The 12986-nt window shown below is 40.8% G+C and overlaps 1 long non-coding RNA gene across 6 annotated transcripts in view; it reads right to left on the reverse strand.

Annotated features, from left to right (window-relative positions):
- LOC116628534 overlaps positions 1-9313 on the reverse strand; it is a 67846-nt gene extending 58533 nt beyond the window's left edge. For 5 of the 6 annotated variants that reach the window (XR_004298632.1, XR_004298630.1, XR_004298631.1 and 2 more), the window contains exons 1-2: positions 9103-9313; positions 8481-8635 (exon numbers count right to left, since the gene is read on the reverse strand). This is a non-coding gene — a long non-coding RNA (uncharacterized LOC116628534). The remainder of the gene's footprint in view (positions 1-8480; positions 8636-9102) is intronic. The other variant, XR_004298633.1, reaches the window with a different exon arrangement.
- Positions 9314-12986: the final 3673 nt, after the last annotated feature.

Consider the following 12986-nt stretch of genomic DNA (forward strand, 5'->3'; position numbering starts at 1 on the left):
TGAAGAAATTATAGAATTAAAACATCACTCCTTACAGCTGTTAAAGAAATGTAAATCTAGGCAATTACCTTTAAGAAGCTACAAAAAACCCGAGTTAAAAAGTGGATTGGAAATTTAATAATGGGTGGATCAGGCCGACAACACCTGACAGACAGCACATGGAATAGAGAGGAAAGTGAGAGAAAGGGAGAGCACATGAAACACAGGGGCAATGGGTGAGCATGTGCTTGCCTGTCCCCACTCAGGTCACTGGAAGCTGTCCAATGATGCTGTGCCTCTTCCCCAGCTCCATCCCACAGTCCCCTCCCGCACACAGCAGTGACACCGAAGCTCTCACATCATGGAAATGTGGGCTCATCCCTGCTTGCTGCTCCATGTCCAAGTATTGTCTCCGGTACTCATGCTATGATGTTCATGTCAGAAACACTGCCTTGACAGAATGAAGGAGGCAAAATTGGGAAGAGGAACTAACATTTTGAGGGCCTACTAGATGTCCCATGCTGTACGTTGTTATTTTCAGACTTTTTTACTTTAAATCCTCTAAGCAATGCTCTGAGGGACATCATTACTTCCTTTCTACAGACTGGGAGATATTCAAGCTCACAGACCAAAGTCCATGCTCAAAGAATTCTAGGGAGGTGACAAATGGACACAGAAGCCAACCTGAAGGGGCAAACACTGGCCAATTCTGTGACAATGTGACGAACAAAATAAATAATTATAATGTTAGGTGGTAACCCTTTCAGCAAAATAGGAATCTATGAGTCATAGTAGTTAAATAAATGGATGAACAAATAAATAAACCGTAGGGGAGAGTGGGAAGCTCTACCCAACATTTGAACATCAATTAATAAATCTAGAAGGAATGACAGAATTATAAAAGCAACACTTCATAACGATCATAGTAATGAGTGATTCAAGCAAGAATCATAAATGGATTTTCAGGCTGTATCAAGTCCCACAGCAGTCATTGAGTCACCATGGTAACCATGCTGGCCAAGGAAACCTGGGAAAAAGCATATAGCAACCATCCTGATTTGTCTCCTAACATGTGCTAGGAACTGAGGAGGACTGACATAACTCACAGTAACTCACCACACATATTCCTCACAAGAAATACTCCTTCCAGCTTCAACAATACACACATACACACATGCACACGCACACATGCGCACGTGCACACACATACACAGAGTTATACATATGCTCTCCCTCTTTTTCTTACCACCCAAGATCCCAGGAATTCATCGAGGTGGATTTATTTGGGGATAAAGAAGGAAAACACCACAATTCAATTTTAACCACACATATAAGGCTGAACGTTACTTATCTATTTCATTTTAGTGACTATTTTTCTGGAGATGACCTATAGAATTTTCTCTGGAACATTTTTCTCCCTAGATTAAGTACTTTGTCAGTAATATCTAAAAGCTAATATGGAAAGCTAGGCAAATGAATATTGTGGTGATAAATTTTATGCATCAACTTCGCAGGGCCACTGTGACCAAATATTTGATCAAACATCATTCAGGTTGTTTCTGTAAGACAACTTTTGAATGAGATATACATTTAAATGGGTAGTCTTTCAGTAAAGCAGCCAGCCATAAGGTGGGTGGTCCTCATTCAATCACTTGAAGGCCTGAATAGCATAAAGGGCTGATCTCCCCTGAGCCAGAGGGAATTCTGCCAGGAGACTTGTCTTTGGAATTTATCCACAACATCAGCATCTCATGTTTCTCTAGCCGACAGCCTTCAGACTCCAACTGTAACTCATTCCGGAGTCTCCAGCCTGCCAACCTCCCCTATCAGATTTTGGACCTGCCAAACCTCCACAATCTCATGAGTCAATTCCTTAAAATAAATCTCTGTCTATATATAAATATGCTATTCGTTCTGTTCCTCTGGATAACCCTGGCTAATACAGGTGCTAAGCATCAAGTATCCTTTCCATCCCAGAGTAACTTGTGCTTTCAACTGAAAAGATTCCTGGCAACATTTGAATACTGACAGTGCAGTGAAAATATAATACTTGAAAAGTATAATAAAAATATTACCACTGGGGCGCCTGGGTGGCTCAGTCCGTTAAGCATCTGCCTTCGGCTCAGGTCATGATCCCAGGGTCCTGGGATCGAGTCCTACATCAGGCTCCTTGCTCAGCGGGGAGCCTGCCTCTCCCTCTGCTTGTGCTCTCTTTCTCTCTCTGACAGATAAATAAATAAAGTCTTTAAAAAATATATTACCATTGAGGGGCACCTGGGTGGCTCAGTCAGTTAAGCACCTGCCTTAGGCTCACATCATCATGATCCTGGGGTCCTGACAGCAAGCCCCCCCGCGTTTGGCTCCCTGCTCAGTGGGGAGTCTGCTTCTTCCTCTCCCTCTGCTCCTCCCTCTGGCTTGTGCTTTCTTGCGCTCTCTCTCTCACTCTCTCAAATGAATAAATAAAATCTTTTAAAAAAATTACCATTGAGACAACCTACTGAATGGAAGGAGATATTTGCAAATAATATATCTGATACGGGGTTGATATCCAAAATATATATAAGAACTTATACAACTCAACAGCAAAAAAAAACCAACCAAACAAAAACAAAAACACATAATTCAATTAAAAAACAGGCAGAGGACCTGAAAAGACATTTTTCCAAAGAAGACATACAGATGGCCAACAGACACATCAAAAGATACTTAAAGTCATTAATCATCAGGGAAATGCAAATCAAAACCACAACGCAGTATCACCTCACATCCATCAGAATGCCTCGTATCAAAAAGACAAGAAATAACAAGCGCTGACAAGGATCTGGAGAAAAGGGAACCTTTGTGCACTGTTGGTCAGAATGTAAATTGGTGCAGCCACTGTGGAAAATTGTAAGGAGGCTCCTCAAAAAATTAAAAACAGAACTGCCATACAATCCAGGAATTCCACTACTGGGTATTTATACCCCCAAATGAAAATACTAATTCGAAAAGATATGCATCCCTATGTTTACTGCAGCATTATTTACAATAGCCAAGATATGAAAGCAACCTAAGTATCCATTGATAGATGAATGGATAAAGAAGATGTGGTATACAGAAACACACACAAACACACACTCAATGGAATATTACTTGGCCATAAAAAAGAATGAGATCTCGCCATTTGTCAAAACATGGATGGACCTACAGAATATTATGCTAAGCGAAATAAGTCAGAGAAAGACAAATGCCAAATGATTTCACTTATATGTGGAATATAAAAAAACAAAACAAATGACCAAACAAACAAAAGAAGCAGAAACAGACCCATAAATACAGAGGAAAAAAACTGGTAGTTGCCAGAGGGGAGAGGGATGAGGGGACAGGCAAAATTTGTTTAAAATATACTGCCACTGACAACAGCATCAGAAAGTATGAACTACACAGAGGTAATCTATGTAGCACAGCTATGTCCAAAGATGTGTAAGGACTATACTCTGAACAGTGTAAAACATTGCTGAGACAAATTAAACAAGGCCGAAATAAAGGAGGGACATACCATCTTCAAGGGTCAGAAGACTCAGTATCATTAAGATGTCTATTCTTGGGGCACCTGGGTGGCTCAGTCATTAAGCGTCTGCCTTCAGCTCAGGTCATGATCCCAGGGTCCTGGGATCAAGCCCCACATTGGGCTCCCTGCTCCACGGGAAGCCTGCTTCTCCCTCTCCCACTCCCCCTGCTTGTGTTCCCTCTCTCGCTGTGTCTCTGTCAAATAAATACATAAAATCTTTATAAAAAAAAAAGATGTCTATTCTCCCCATGGTGATCTATAGATTTGATGCAATTCTAAAAAAAATCCTAGCATACTTTTTTTTTAGAAGAAATTGACAGGCTTTTTCTAAAACTCATGTGGAAATGCAAAGGGCCTAGACTATGAAAATAACTTTGAAAAAGAAGAAAGTTGGAAAATAAGCACTACCTTATTTCTAGATTCATTATGAATCTCCAGTAATCAATATAGTGTAATATTGGGACAAAGGTAGAAATGTATATCAAAGGAACAAAATGAAGAGTCCACAGATACCCACACATATATAGATAACTGGTTTTCAACAAACCTACAAAGGCAATTCAGTGAAGAAAGGACAGTCTTTTCAACAAATGGTTCTGGGACAAGTATGTATCCATATACACAAACATAAATGGTGATCCATATATTGTACCATATGCAAACATCAACTCAAAATGAATCACTAACAAAAGTACAAGAGGTAAAACTATAAAACTTCTAGAAGAAAACACAAGAAAAAATTCTTGTGGCCTTAGGTTAGGTGAAGATTTCCTAGATATGACATCAAAAGCAAAATCAAAACCATAAATGAAAAATTAAAAACTAGAAATCCTCAAAATTAAAAACTTCTGTTCTTTCAAAGACACTGTTGAGAGAATTAAAAGACAAGCTTCTGACTGCAAGGAAATATTTGCAAATCTTATATCTATAAAGGACTTGTGTCCAGAATAAAAAACCTTGCAAAATCAATAAGAAAACAGACACGCCAGGGACACCTGGGTGGCTCAGTCGGTTAAGTGTCTTCCTTTGGCTCAGGTCATGATACCAGGGTCCTGGGATTGAGTCCCGCATTGGGCTCCTTGCTCAGCAGGAAGCCTGCTTCTCCCTCTGCCTGCCACTCCCCCTGCTTGTATGTTGTCTCTCTCTCTCTGAAAAATAAATAAATAAGATCTTTAAAAAAAAAGAAAGAAAGAAAGAAAGAAAGAAAACAGACACTCCAGTAAATAAGTGGGCAAAAGATTTGAAAAAATGCTCCACCAAAGAAGGAATACAAATGTCAAATGAGCAAATGAAAAGATGCTGAACATCATTAGTCATTAGGGAAATGTAATCCCACTACATCCCTCTGAGAATGGCTAAAATAAAAACAGTGACCATACCAAGTCCTGACAGAGTTGTGGAGGATGGAACTCTCATACACTGCTGGTGACAATGAAACATTGTGCAACCATGTTGGAAAAACAGTTTAGCACTCCTACAAAGTTAATTTTACAAATTCTTTAAGTAAATACACCTCAGTATTAGAGAAAGAAAACATATGTCCAAGCAAAGACTTATACCCAAATATTCATAGCAGCTTTATTTATAAGACTGAAAATAATCCAAATATCCATTACCAGGTCAACAGATAGAACAAATTGTGGTATATCCATAAAGCAGAATATTAGGCAACAAAAAAGAAGGAAATATTAACACATGTAACAAATGGATAAATCTAGAAATAATTTGGTTGAAGGAAAGAAGATTGGCAAAAAAGAATACACAATATATGATTCCATTCATATAAAATTATAGGGAAAAAAATTAATCCATAGTGACAGAAGATCAGTGGCTGTCCGGGAATGGGGTAGAGTAACAAGGACAGAAATACTGGAGAGAGATGGATGGGGCACTACAATGGGGTATGAAGAAACTTTTTAAGGTGATGGATATGTTCATTATCTTGACTGTAGTATTGGATTTACAGGTACATACATATTAAAACTTATTAAAGCAAAAATTTTAAATATGTATAGTATATTGCATGTTAATCATACCTGAATTAAGTATTTGTAGAATATTTATATATTCATAATTCTGTGATGCAATTAATTAGATGAAAGAGTCCCACCATTATGTTCTTACAGTATTAACAGATCCACACTATGTCTTGTCAAATTGGTCCATGGTACATAGAACCAAAAGAGAAATAATCACTTCCAATGAAATATATCCAAATATTTAGGGAAAGTTGATGTCCATTTCCTCCCAAAATACAGAAAAGAGTATATATTAGGAGAATGATCGGGGCGCCTGGTGGCTCAGTCATTGGGCGTCTGCCTTCGCCTCAGGTCATGGTCCCGGGGTCCTGGGATCGAGCCCCACATTGGGCTCCCTGCTCGGCGGGAAGCCTGCTTCTCCCTCTCCCACTCCCACTCCCCCTGCTTGTGTTCCCTCTCTCGCTGTGTATCTCTCTGTCAAATAAATAAATAAAATCTTTAAAAAAAAATAAAGATCATAATGATATCTAAGAGTAACGGGTTATTTTAGGGAACGTGGCATGGCTGCATATCATTATAATAGGGCAAACTCTAGGGTAACAAATAATTTTTAAAATATTAATTTCTAGGGGCTCCCGGCTGGCTCAGTTGGTGGAGCATGCAACTCTTGATCTTAGGGTGGTGAGTTCAAGCCCCACCATTGGGTTTGGAGCCTACTTAAAAAACAAAACAGGGTCACCTGGGTGGCTCGGTCTGTTAAGCATACAACTCTTGATTTTGGCTCAGGTCATGATCTCAGGGTCATGAGATTGAGCCCCATGTCAGGCTCCGTCCTAGGGGTGGAGCCTGCTTAAGATTCTTTCTCTCCCTCTTGCCCCTCCCCCGTTTGCACTCTCTCTCTCAAAAACAAAACAAAACACACACACAAAAATAAAATATTATGTTCTAGTCACTGACATTTTAAACACCTGGAAAATTTCTGGCTTCTGGCCCATTAAAAAATGTCATTACATAATGGGAAAAAAACTATAGCCACCGGGGGAAAAAAGTCTATATTACAATGTCAAATTGCTATGAAGATCTAACAACTGCACATTTCCACACCCATCTATGAGGTACATGGGAATTACCAATTATTATTTATATGATGAGAAAAATATGTTTATATTTATTGCAAATGCATGTTAAAGATCAACTTCGACCTATAACTATATGGTCAACTAATCTTTGACAAAGCAAGAAAGAATATCCAATGGAAAAAATCTCTTCAACAAATGCTGTTGGGAAAACTGGACAGCTATATGCAGAAGAATGAAACTAGACCACTTTCTTACACCATGCACAAAAATAAGTTCAAAATGGATGAAAGACCTAAATGTAAGACAGAAAATTATCAAAATCCTAGAGGAGGACACAGGCAGCAACCTCTTTGACTTTGGCTGTAGCAACTTCTTACTAGACACATCTCCAGAGGCAAGGGAAACAAGAGCAAAAATGAACTAATAGGACTTCATCAAGATAAAAAGCTAAAGTGAAGGAAACAATCAACAAAACTAAAAAGCAGCCTGCAGAATGGAAGAAGATATTTGCAAATGACATATTGGATAAAGGGTTAGTATCCAAAATCTATAAAGAACTTATCAAATTCAATACCCAAAAAACAAATAATCCAGTTAAGAAATGGGCAAAAGACATGAATAAACATTTTTCCAAAGAAGACATCCAGATGGCCAACACACACATGAAAAGATGCTCAACATCACTCATCATCAGGAAAATGCAACTCAAAACTACAATGAGCTATCACTTCACATCAGTCAGAATGGCTAAAATTAACAACACAGGAAACAACAGATGTTGGTGAGGATGCAGAGAAAGGGGAACCCTCTTACACTGTTGGTGGGAATGCAAACTCTGGAAAACAGTATGGAGGTTCCTGAAGATGTTAAAAATCGAACTAACCCTGAGATCCAGCAATAGCACTACTAGGTATTTATCCAAAGGCTACAAAAATACTGATTCGAAGGGGTACATGCACCCCAATGTTTATAGCAGCATTATCAACAATAGCCAAACTATGGAAAGAAACCAAGTGTCCATCAACTGATGAACGGATAAAGAAAATGTGGCACGTACATACAATGGAATATTGCTCAGCCATCAAAAAGAATGAAATCTTGCCATTTGCAATGACATGGATGGAGCTACCGTGTCTTATGCTAAGCAAAATAAGTCAGTGAGAGAAAGACAAATACCATATGATTTCACTCATATGTGGAATTTAAGAAACAAAAGAGATGAGCGTAGGGGAAGGGAAAAAAAGAGAGGGAAGCAAACCATAAGAGACTCTTAATGATAGAGAACAAACTGAGGGTTGTTGGAGGGAGGTGGTTGGGGGACGGGCTATATGGGTGAAGGATATTAAGGAGCGCACTTGTGATGAGCACTGGGTGTTGTATCTAAGTGATGAATTAAATTCTAAATTCTATTCCTGAAATCAATACTACACTATATGTTAACAACTAGAATTTAAATAAAAATTTGAAAAAAGGGGTGCCTGGGTGGCTCATTCGTTAAGCGTCTGCCTTGGGCTCAGGTCATGATCCCAGGGTCCTGGAATCGAGCCCTGCATTGGGCTCCCTGCTCCACGGGAAGCCTGCTTCTCCCACTCCCCCTGCTTGTGCTCGCTCTCTCTGTCAAATACATAAGTAAAATCTTTAAAAAATTTTTGAAAAAAAAGAGCAACTTCCTTCACCAACTAGACAATTATTTTTCAGCAAAAAAAAAAAAGGCTTCTCTAAGATGAACCTCAGGAGTTACTACACAGCCTGTAGACACTGAAGGAATAAAATTCCACCTGTTAAACCTCTTCTGCCATGATGAGATCAAAATAGCTCTCTATTTTTAGACTAGTTTGTGAACCTCACAAGAGCTATTCCACAGCATGCTTTTGTTCAGATCTATGCACTCACTTGAGCCAGGCATCAATTTCCACCAGGAGAGTGAAGTGTTGGGGTCTCCTGAGGACTGCTGCCCTTGAATCTGGAGTAGAAGTTTCTACAGCCATCAGGACACAGATCCTCAGAACCTGCCTTCTTCAAGCACCTGATATGAGTTGCATGAAGAGCTGCACAGGGAGAGACAGATCCAGCAATCACTATGATTTACTGGCCTAAGTATGTGCTCAGCACCATGCCAGGCACTGGGTTAGTGGCAATGACACTGATACAAACTGCATCGTGATCGTAACCACCACGTTTTAATAGGCTTCTCACAGAGCCTTTTTCTCCTCCTTTCCTAGTTTATCCTCCAACATCAAAGGTGAAAAGGAGTGAGAAGTGGCCTTAATTCATACAGACATTCATGATCCCACAGTAACCACCGGGCCATGGGCTTGCTCATGTGTATCACTGTTCTCAGCGATCCTGTGGGTGAAGCTTTCTCATTCCCATTTTACAGACGGGAAAGCTGGGGCTCAGGGTCGTTATTTGTCTTACCTCCTGCGCCCCTGTCTTTAAAGGAAAGCATCTACAGGACACCCCCTCGAGCAGAACCCACACTAACTGGGGCCGGGCGAGATCCCAATGGTTTTACCTACGAGACAGCCATGGCACCGACTCCCAACGCGGGAAAGAATCAGCTTGGATCTGGATCCCTTTGTCTGCTCACACCTCAGGGCGGTTCAGCCCCCAGCGCGAGGACCCACACTTTCAGCAGAGCCCCAAACACCTGAAGGCGGAATCCTGTTGTTCTATCGAGGGCACGTCCGTCTCTATTAAAAAGTCGTCACGGTCGCCATATTGACGTCAGGTTTCTATGGCAACCGCGAAGCGTGGGCTAGTCCTCCGCATCTGCCTGCTTCTACACACTCCTCCGCCCCTCGCCCATAGCTGCAAGCTAGCGCCTGACTCTTCAGGTCGTCACGTGAGAAAGCATAGTAATTAGAGGCACCAGACTTGGTCTCGAACAGTTCGTGGAACTCTCCCCTTGTTGATGGAACAAAGCATGTCCCTGTCTTCAGGAATTTTGCTTCTTTTGAAGAAACACTGGGGGAGTATTATGAGTACACAGAACCCCAGGGAGATATCCTAGGGTTCTTGAAGATAAGCTAGACCTTGGAGGGTAAACATGAAAATCAGGGCCACGCTAAGCCGTTAGCCATCTGTGGCAGAAAACTGAAAGATTGTCTATAATAATGTGACTGAATGATCTAGATACATATGCAAATAATGTCATTTCAGAAATCTCAGTAATTTCAGGGAGGCGGGCCTAAACTATTATAGTCAGTTAGTAGGCAGACACCTAGTCAGTTGTACCATGCATTGTTTTTCCTGGAGAATTCTTATCCTCCATTTCCCATATTTTCTTCCAGGTGTAGGGACATCTATAACCAAACACACTTGCTTCCGTCTCAAGAGAATCACTTACCTGATTAATGAGGTTGGAAGGACAAATGGGTTGCACAGCCCAAGCCCTCTCCCTTCAAAACTCTTGTAGCAAGCTGCCCTTATGGAGCACATATTTTCCTCTGCCCTCAAGGATGGGTCTAAAAATAGACTCCCAGCTCTTCTCCCCTTTTCTGTGTCTTGTCTCCCCAAGTGTTCCTATGGTCTTGTTCCAAAATGTTTGGGCCTTTAAGGGATCTCCAAAATACACCCCTTCTCCATATCTGGGTTCTAAACCACCTGAAAATGTGATAAAAATAATAAGGATAAAAGTATATCTACTTTATTTTTTATAAAGATGATATTGGAGAATGTGGCTTAGATTTGCCACAAGGGAATTAGGCTTCCTATTAATGAACCCCAGAACTGGGCAAACATTACTATCCAGCAGTGCTGCACAAGGACAGTCGGAAAGGGCAAGGACTGCAATGCATATGTATCTGCTGTCTGATGAAGGAGTTCTATGTGTATTCAAGAAGAGTGGCTTCCTTGCGAGGCTCTCTCTGTAGCAGGAAAAAGTATTTCAGGACAGTTTCTTTGAGAAAATTTCTTGAGATGATTAAATAGTCCTTGTTCTAATTACGTACTCACCAAGCCACCTTCTGAGGATATGGTTCTCCATGTGTCTCAGGGAGCAGCTTGAAGCATTACCCTATCATTTCCTTGACAAGCATGATTGCAGGGGAATCTCTTCTTGTAGAAGGGGATTGGAATAAATTTCTAAATTCCAAGAATAGGATGACAATCATACATCATGAAAATTTTTGTTGGAAATCCCTTCAAGAAGGAATTGAGGAAATGTTCAAAATCTATACCCACACTTAAACTCACACACTAACCATAGCCAAAATTATAACTAAGTCCTACCAAACTTTCAAGAATAACCAAATCCCTGTCATATCCAATGATTATAGACCACAAAAAAAAAAAAAAAAAAAAGAGAGTTCACCAAAAGCACGTTTTGGATATCCATTTCTGTTTAACAAACACCACCAATAGCCAATTTTTATCCCTCAGGATTCTGTGGGCTAGGTTGTTTTCTGCTCCATGTGATATTTGTCACCCGGGGCTGCAGTCATCCGGAGGCTCCACTCAGCTGGGACATCCAATCACTCACGTGGGCCATTGGTGTTCATTGTTGCTGGGGATTCAGCTGGGGCTGTTCACTGGGGCACCTTGGTTCTCCTCCACAGAGTCTTACTTGTGCACGGTTGCCAGATAAAATCAGGACACCAAGTTAAATTTGAATTATAGATAACTAACAAATAATTTTTGTGTAAGTATTTCACATGCAATGTCACTTTGTTTACCAGAAATTCAAGTTCAACTGGGCATCCTGTACATTATTTGCTAAATCTGGCAACCCTAGGAGAGGAGCCTATGTCAAATGAACATATTCATTTTCTGAGGCCCATATTACTATGACTTAATGATTTGAACGGCCTTAATACAGAAGTCTTATTTTTACCAACAAGGGAAATTCGTGTGAGGGTTTAGAAAAGGATCCCCAAAGTGATTCTGAGGTACAATCTGGTTAAGGGGCCTTGGGTGACAGGGAAGGTCAGGACCAATTCCCTGTTTCAAAGAGGAAAGATAGTTACTATTTATGGAACAGACTGTTTTGAGGGGCCAAGATCCAGGTTCTTCATGTTAGTGGCGGGATTTAATCTCACAATAGCCCTGCTAGTGAGGTATCACTATTCTCTCTTCATAGATGTATGTTATTCCAAAGCACAGGCTCCTAAGCACAGACACAGATGACAAAGAGATTGTTCCCCATGCCCACTGCCAGAGTCAGGGATGGGACCTGGCAGTCTGGGCACTGTTAGTCGCTGGTGGCAAGTTTTAGCAAAGGTATCAGGACACATTCTGTTGAGGTGGTTAATCTCTGTTCTCCTGGTGTTTACCTCCTTGCTGCAGGGAGCCAGGCTTGGTGCCTCTTTCCCCTGCTTCAGGGGAGGTTGGTGAGGGGACTGGAAGCAGAAGCTGTCTGAAGCCTGTGTTTCTTTCATCCTTTGTGAAAAGTTAAATTTATGGAAATGATTGGGCTGCTTGTACCTTGTAGGGAGGAAAAGGCCTGTGAGGACACGGAGAAGGAAGTATTCTCTCAGAGAGGGAAGAGGTTGGAGGTCTACAGGTCTTTTCAGGAGTAGGTACACAAGCTGTGCTCCATAAACACAGGGTGTGACTCTGTGGATGGTCCATCAAGGCTGGGCATCTAGATGTGATAGATTTTTCTAGTATGGATCCAGAGATAGATGAAGAAAGAATGGGATTCCAGCTTTTCTCCTAATTACAATATATCATGCATTCTCAACAGAGGTGACATCGCCCCCCAAGGGGCTCAAGATTGGTTCTTGGGGGTAGAATTTTCATAGATATTACAATGGTCTGTGAACCTTCAAGGGACCACAGTATACAAACAGATAAACTACATTTGTGGTCTTAAAAATGTCATATTCCACTGGGGAGTGGGGTTGCAGGTGATTCAGCAAGAAAATGTCTGAAAAGACTCCTTGAGGGGGGCGATAATGAAAGAAGGTTGACGAACACTTCATATACACAGTGACCTTTTATGTATCTGATGGGCCACCAGGAGTTAGGGACAGGTCATTTAAACTTCCCCATGGGTAGTCACTCAACAATCACTCTTGGTGGTGACAACGATGGTAACGGTGATGGTGATGATGATGATGATGATGATGATTATAGAAATGAAATCCTGCACCAAAGATCAAGAGAATTGGCTATGTGGATTGTTGTTGGTTTTTAAGATGATAAATAGAAAAGGATCAGTCAGAACAGGTGTTTTCTCTGGGAAAGAGGATATGGAGGGTACGAAATTAATGTTTATAAAATTAATGTAAACAAGTGGTATTCTAAATTGTAATCTCCTTTAATCTTTTTTTTTTTAAGTAGGCTCTACACCCAATGGGGGGCTTGAACTCAAGACCCCAAGATCAAGACTGAGCCAGCCAGGCACCCTGTAGTTTCTCCTTTAATCTTAACACTTATTCAAGTTACCAATTTAAT

Source organism: Phoca vitulina, unplaced genomic scaffold, assembly GCF_004348235.1.
Source record: "Phoca vitulina isolate PV1807 unplaced genomic scaffold, GSC_HSeal_1.0 scaffold122, whole genome shotgun sequence".
Taxonomy (NCBI): domain Eukaryota; kingdom Metazoa; phylum Chordata; class Mammalia; order Carnivora; family Phocidae; genus Phoca; species Phoca vitulina.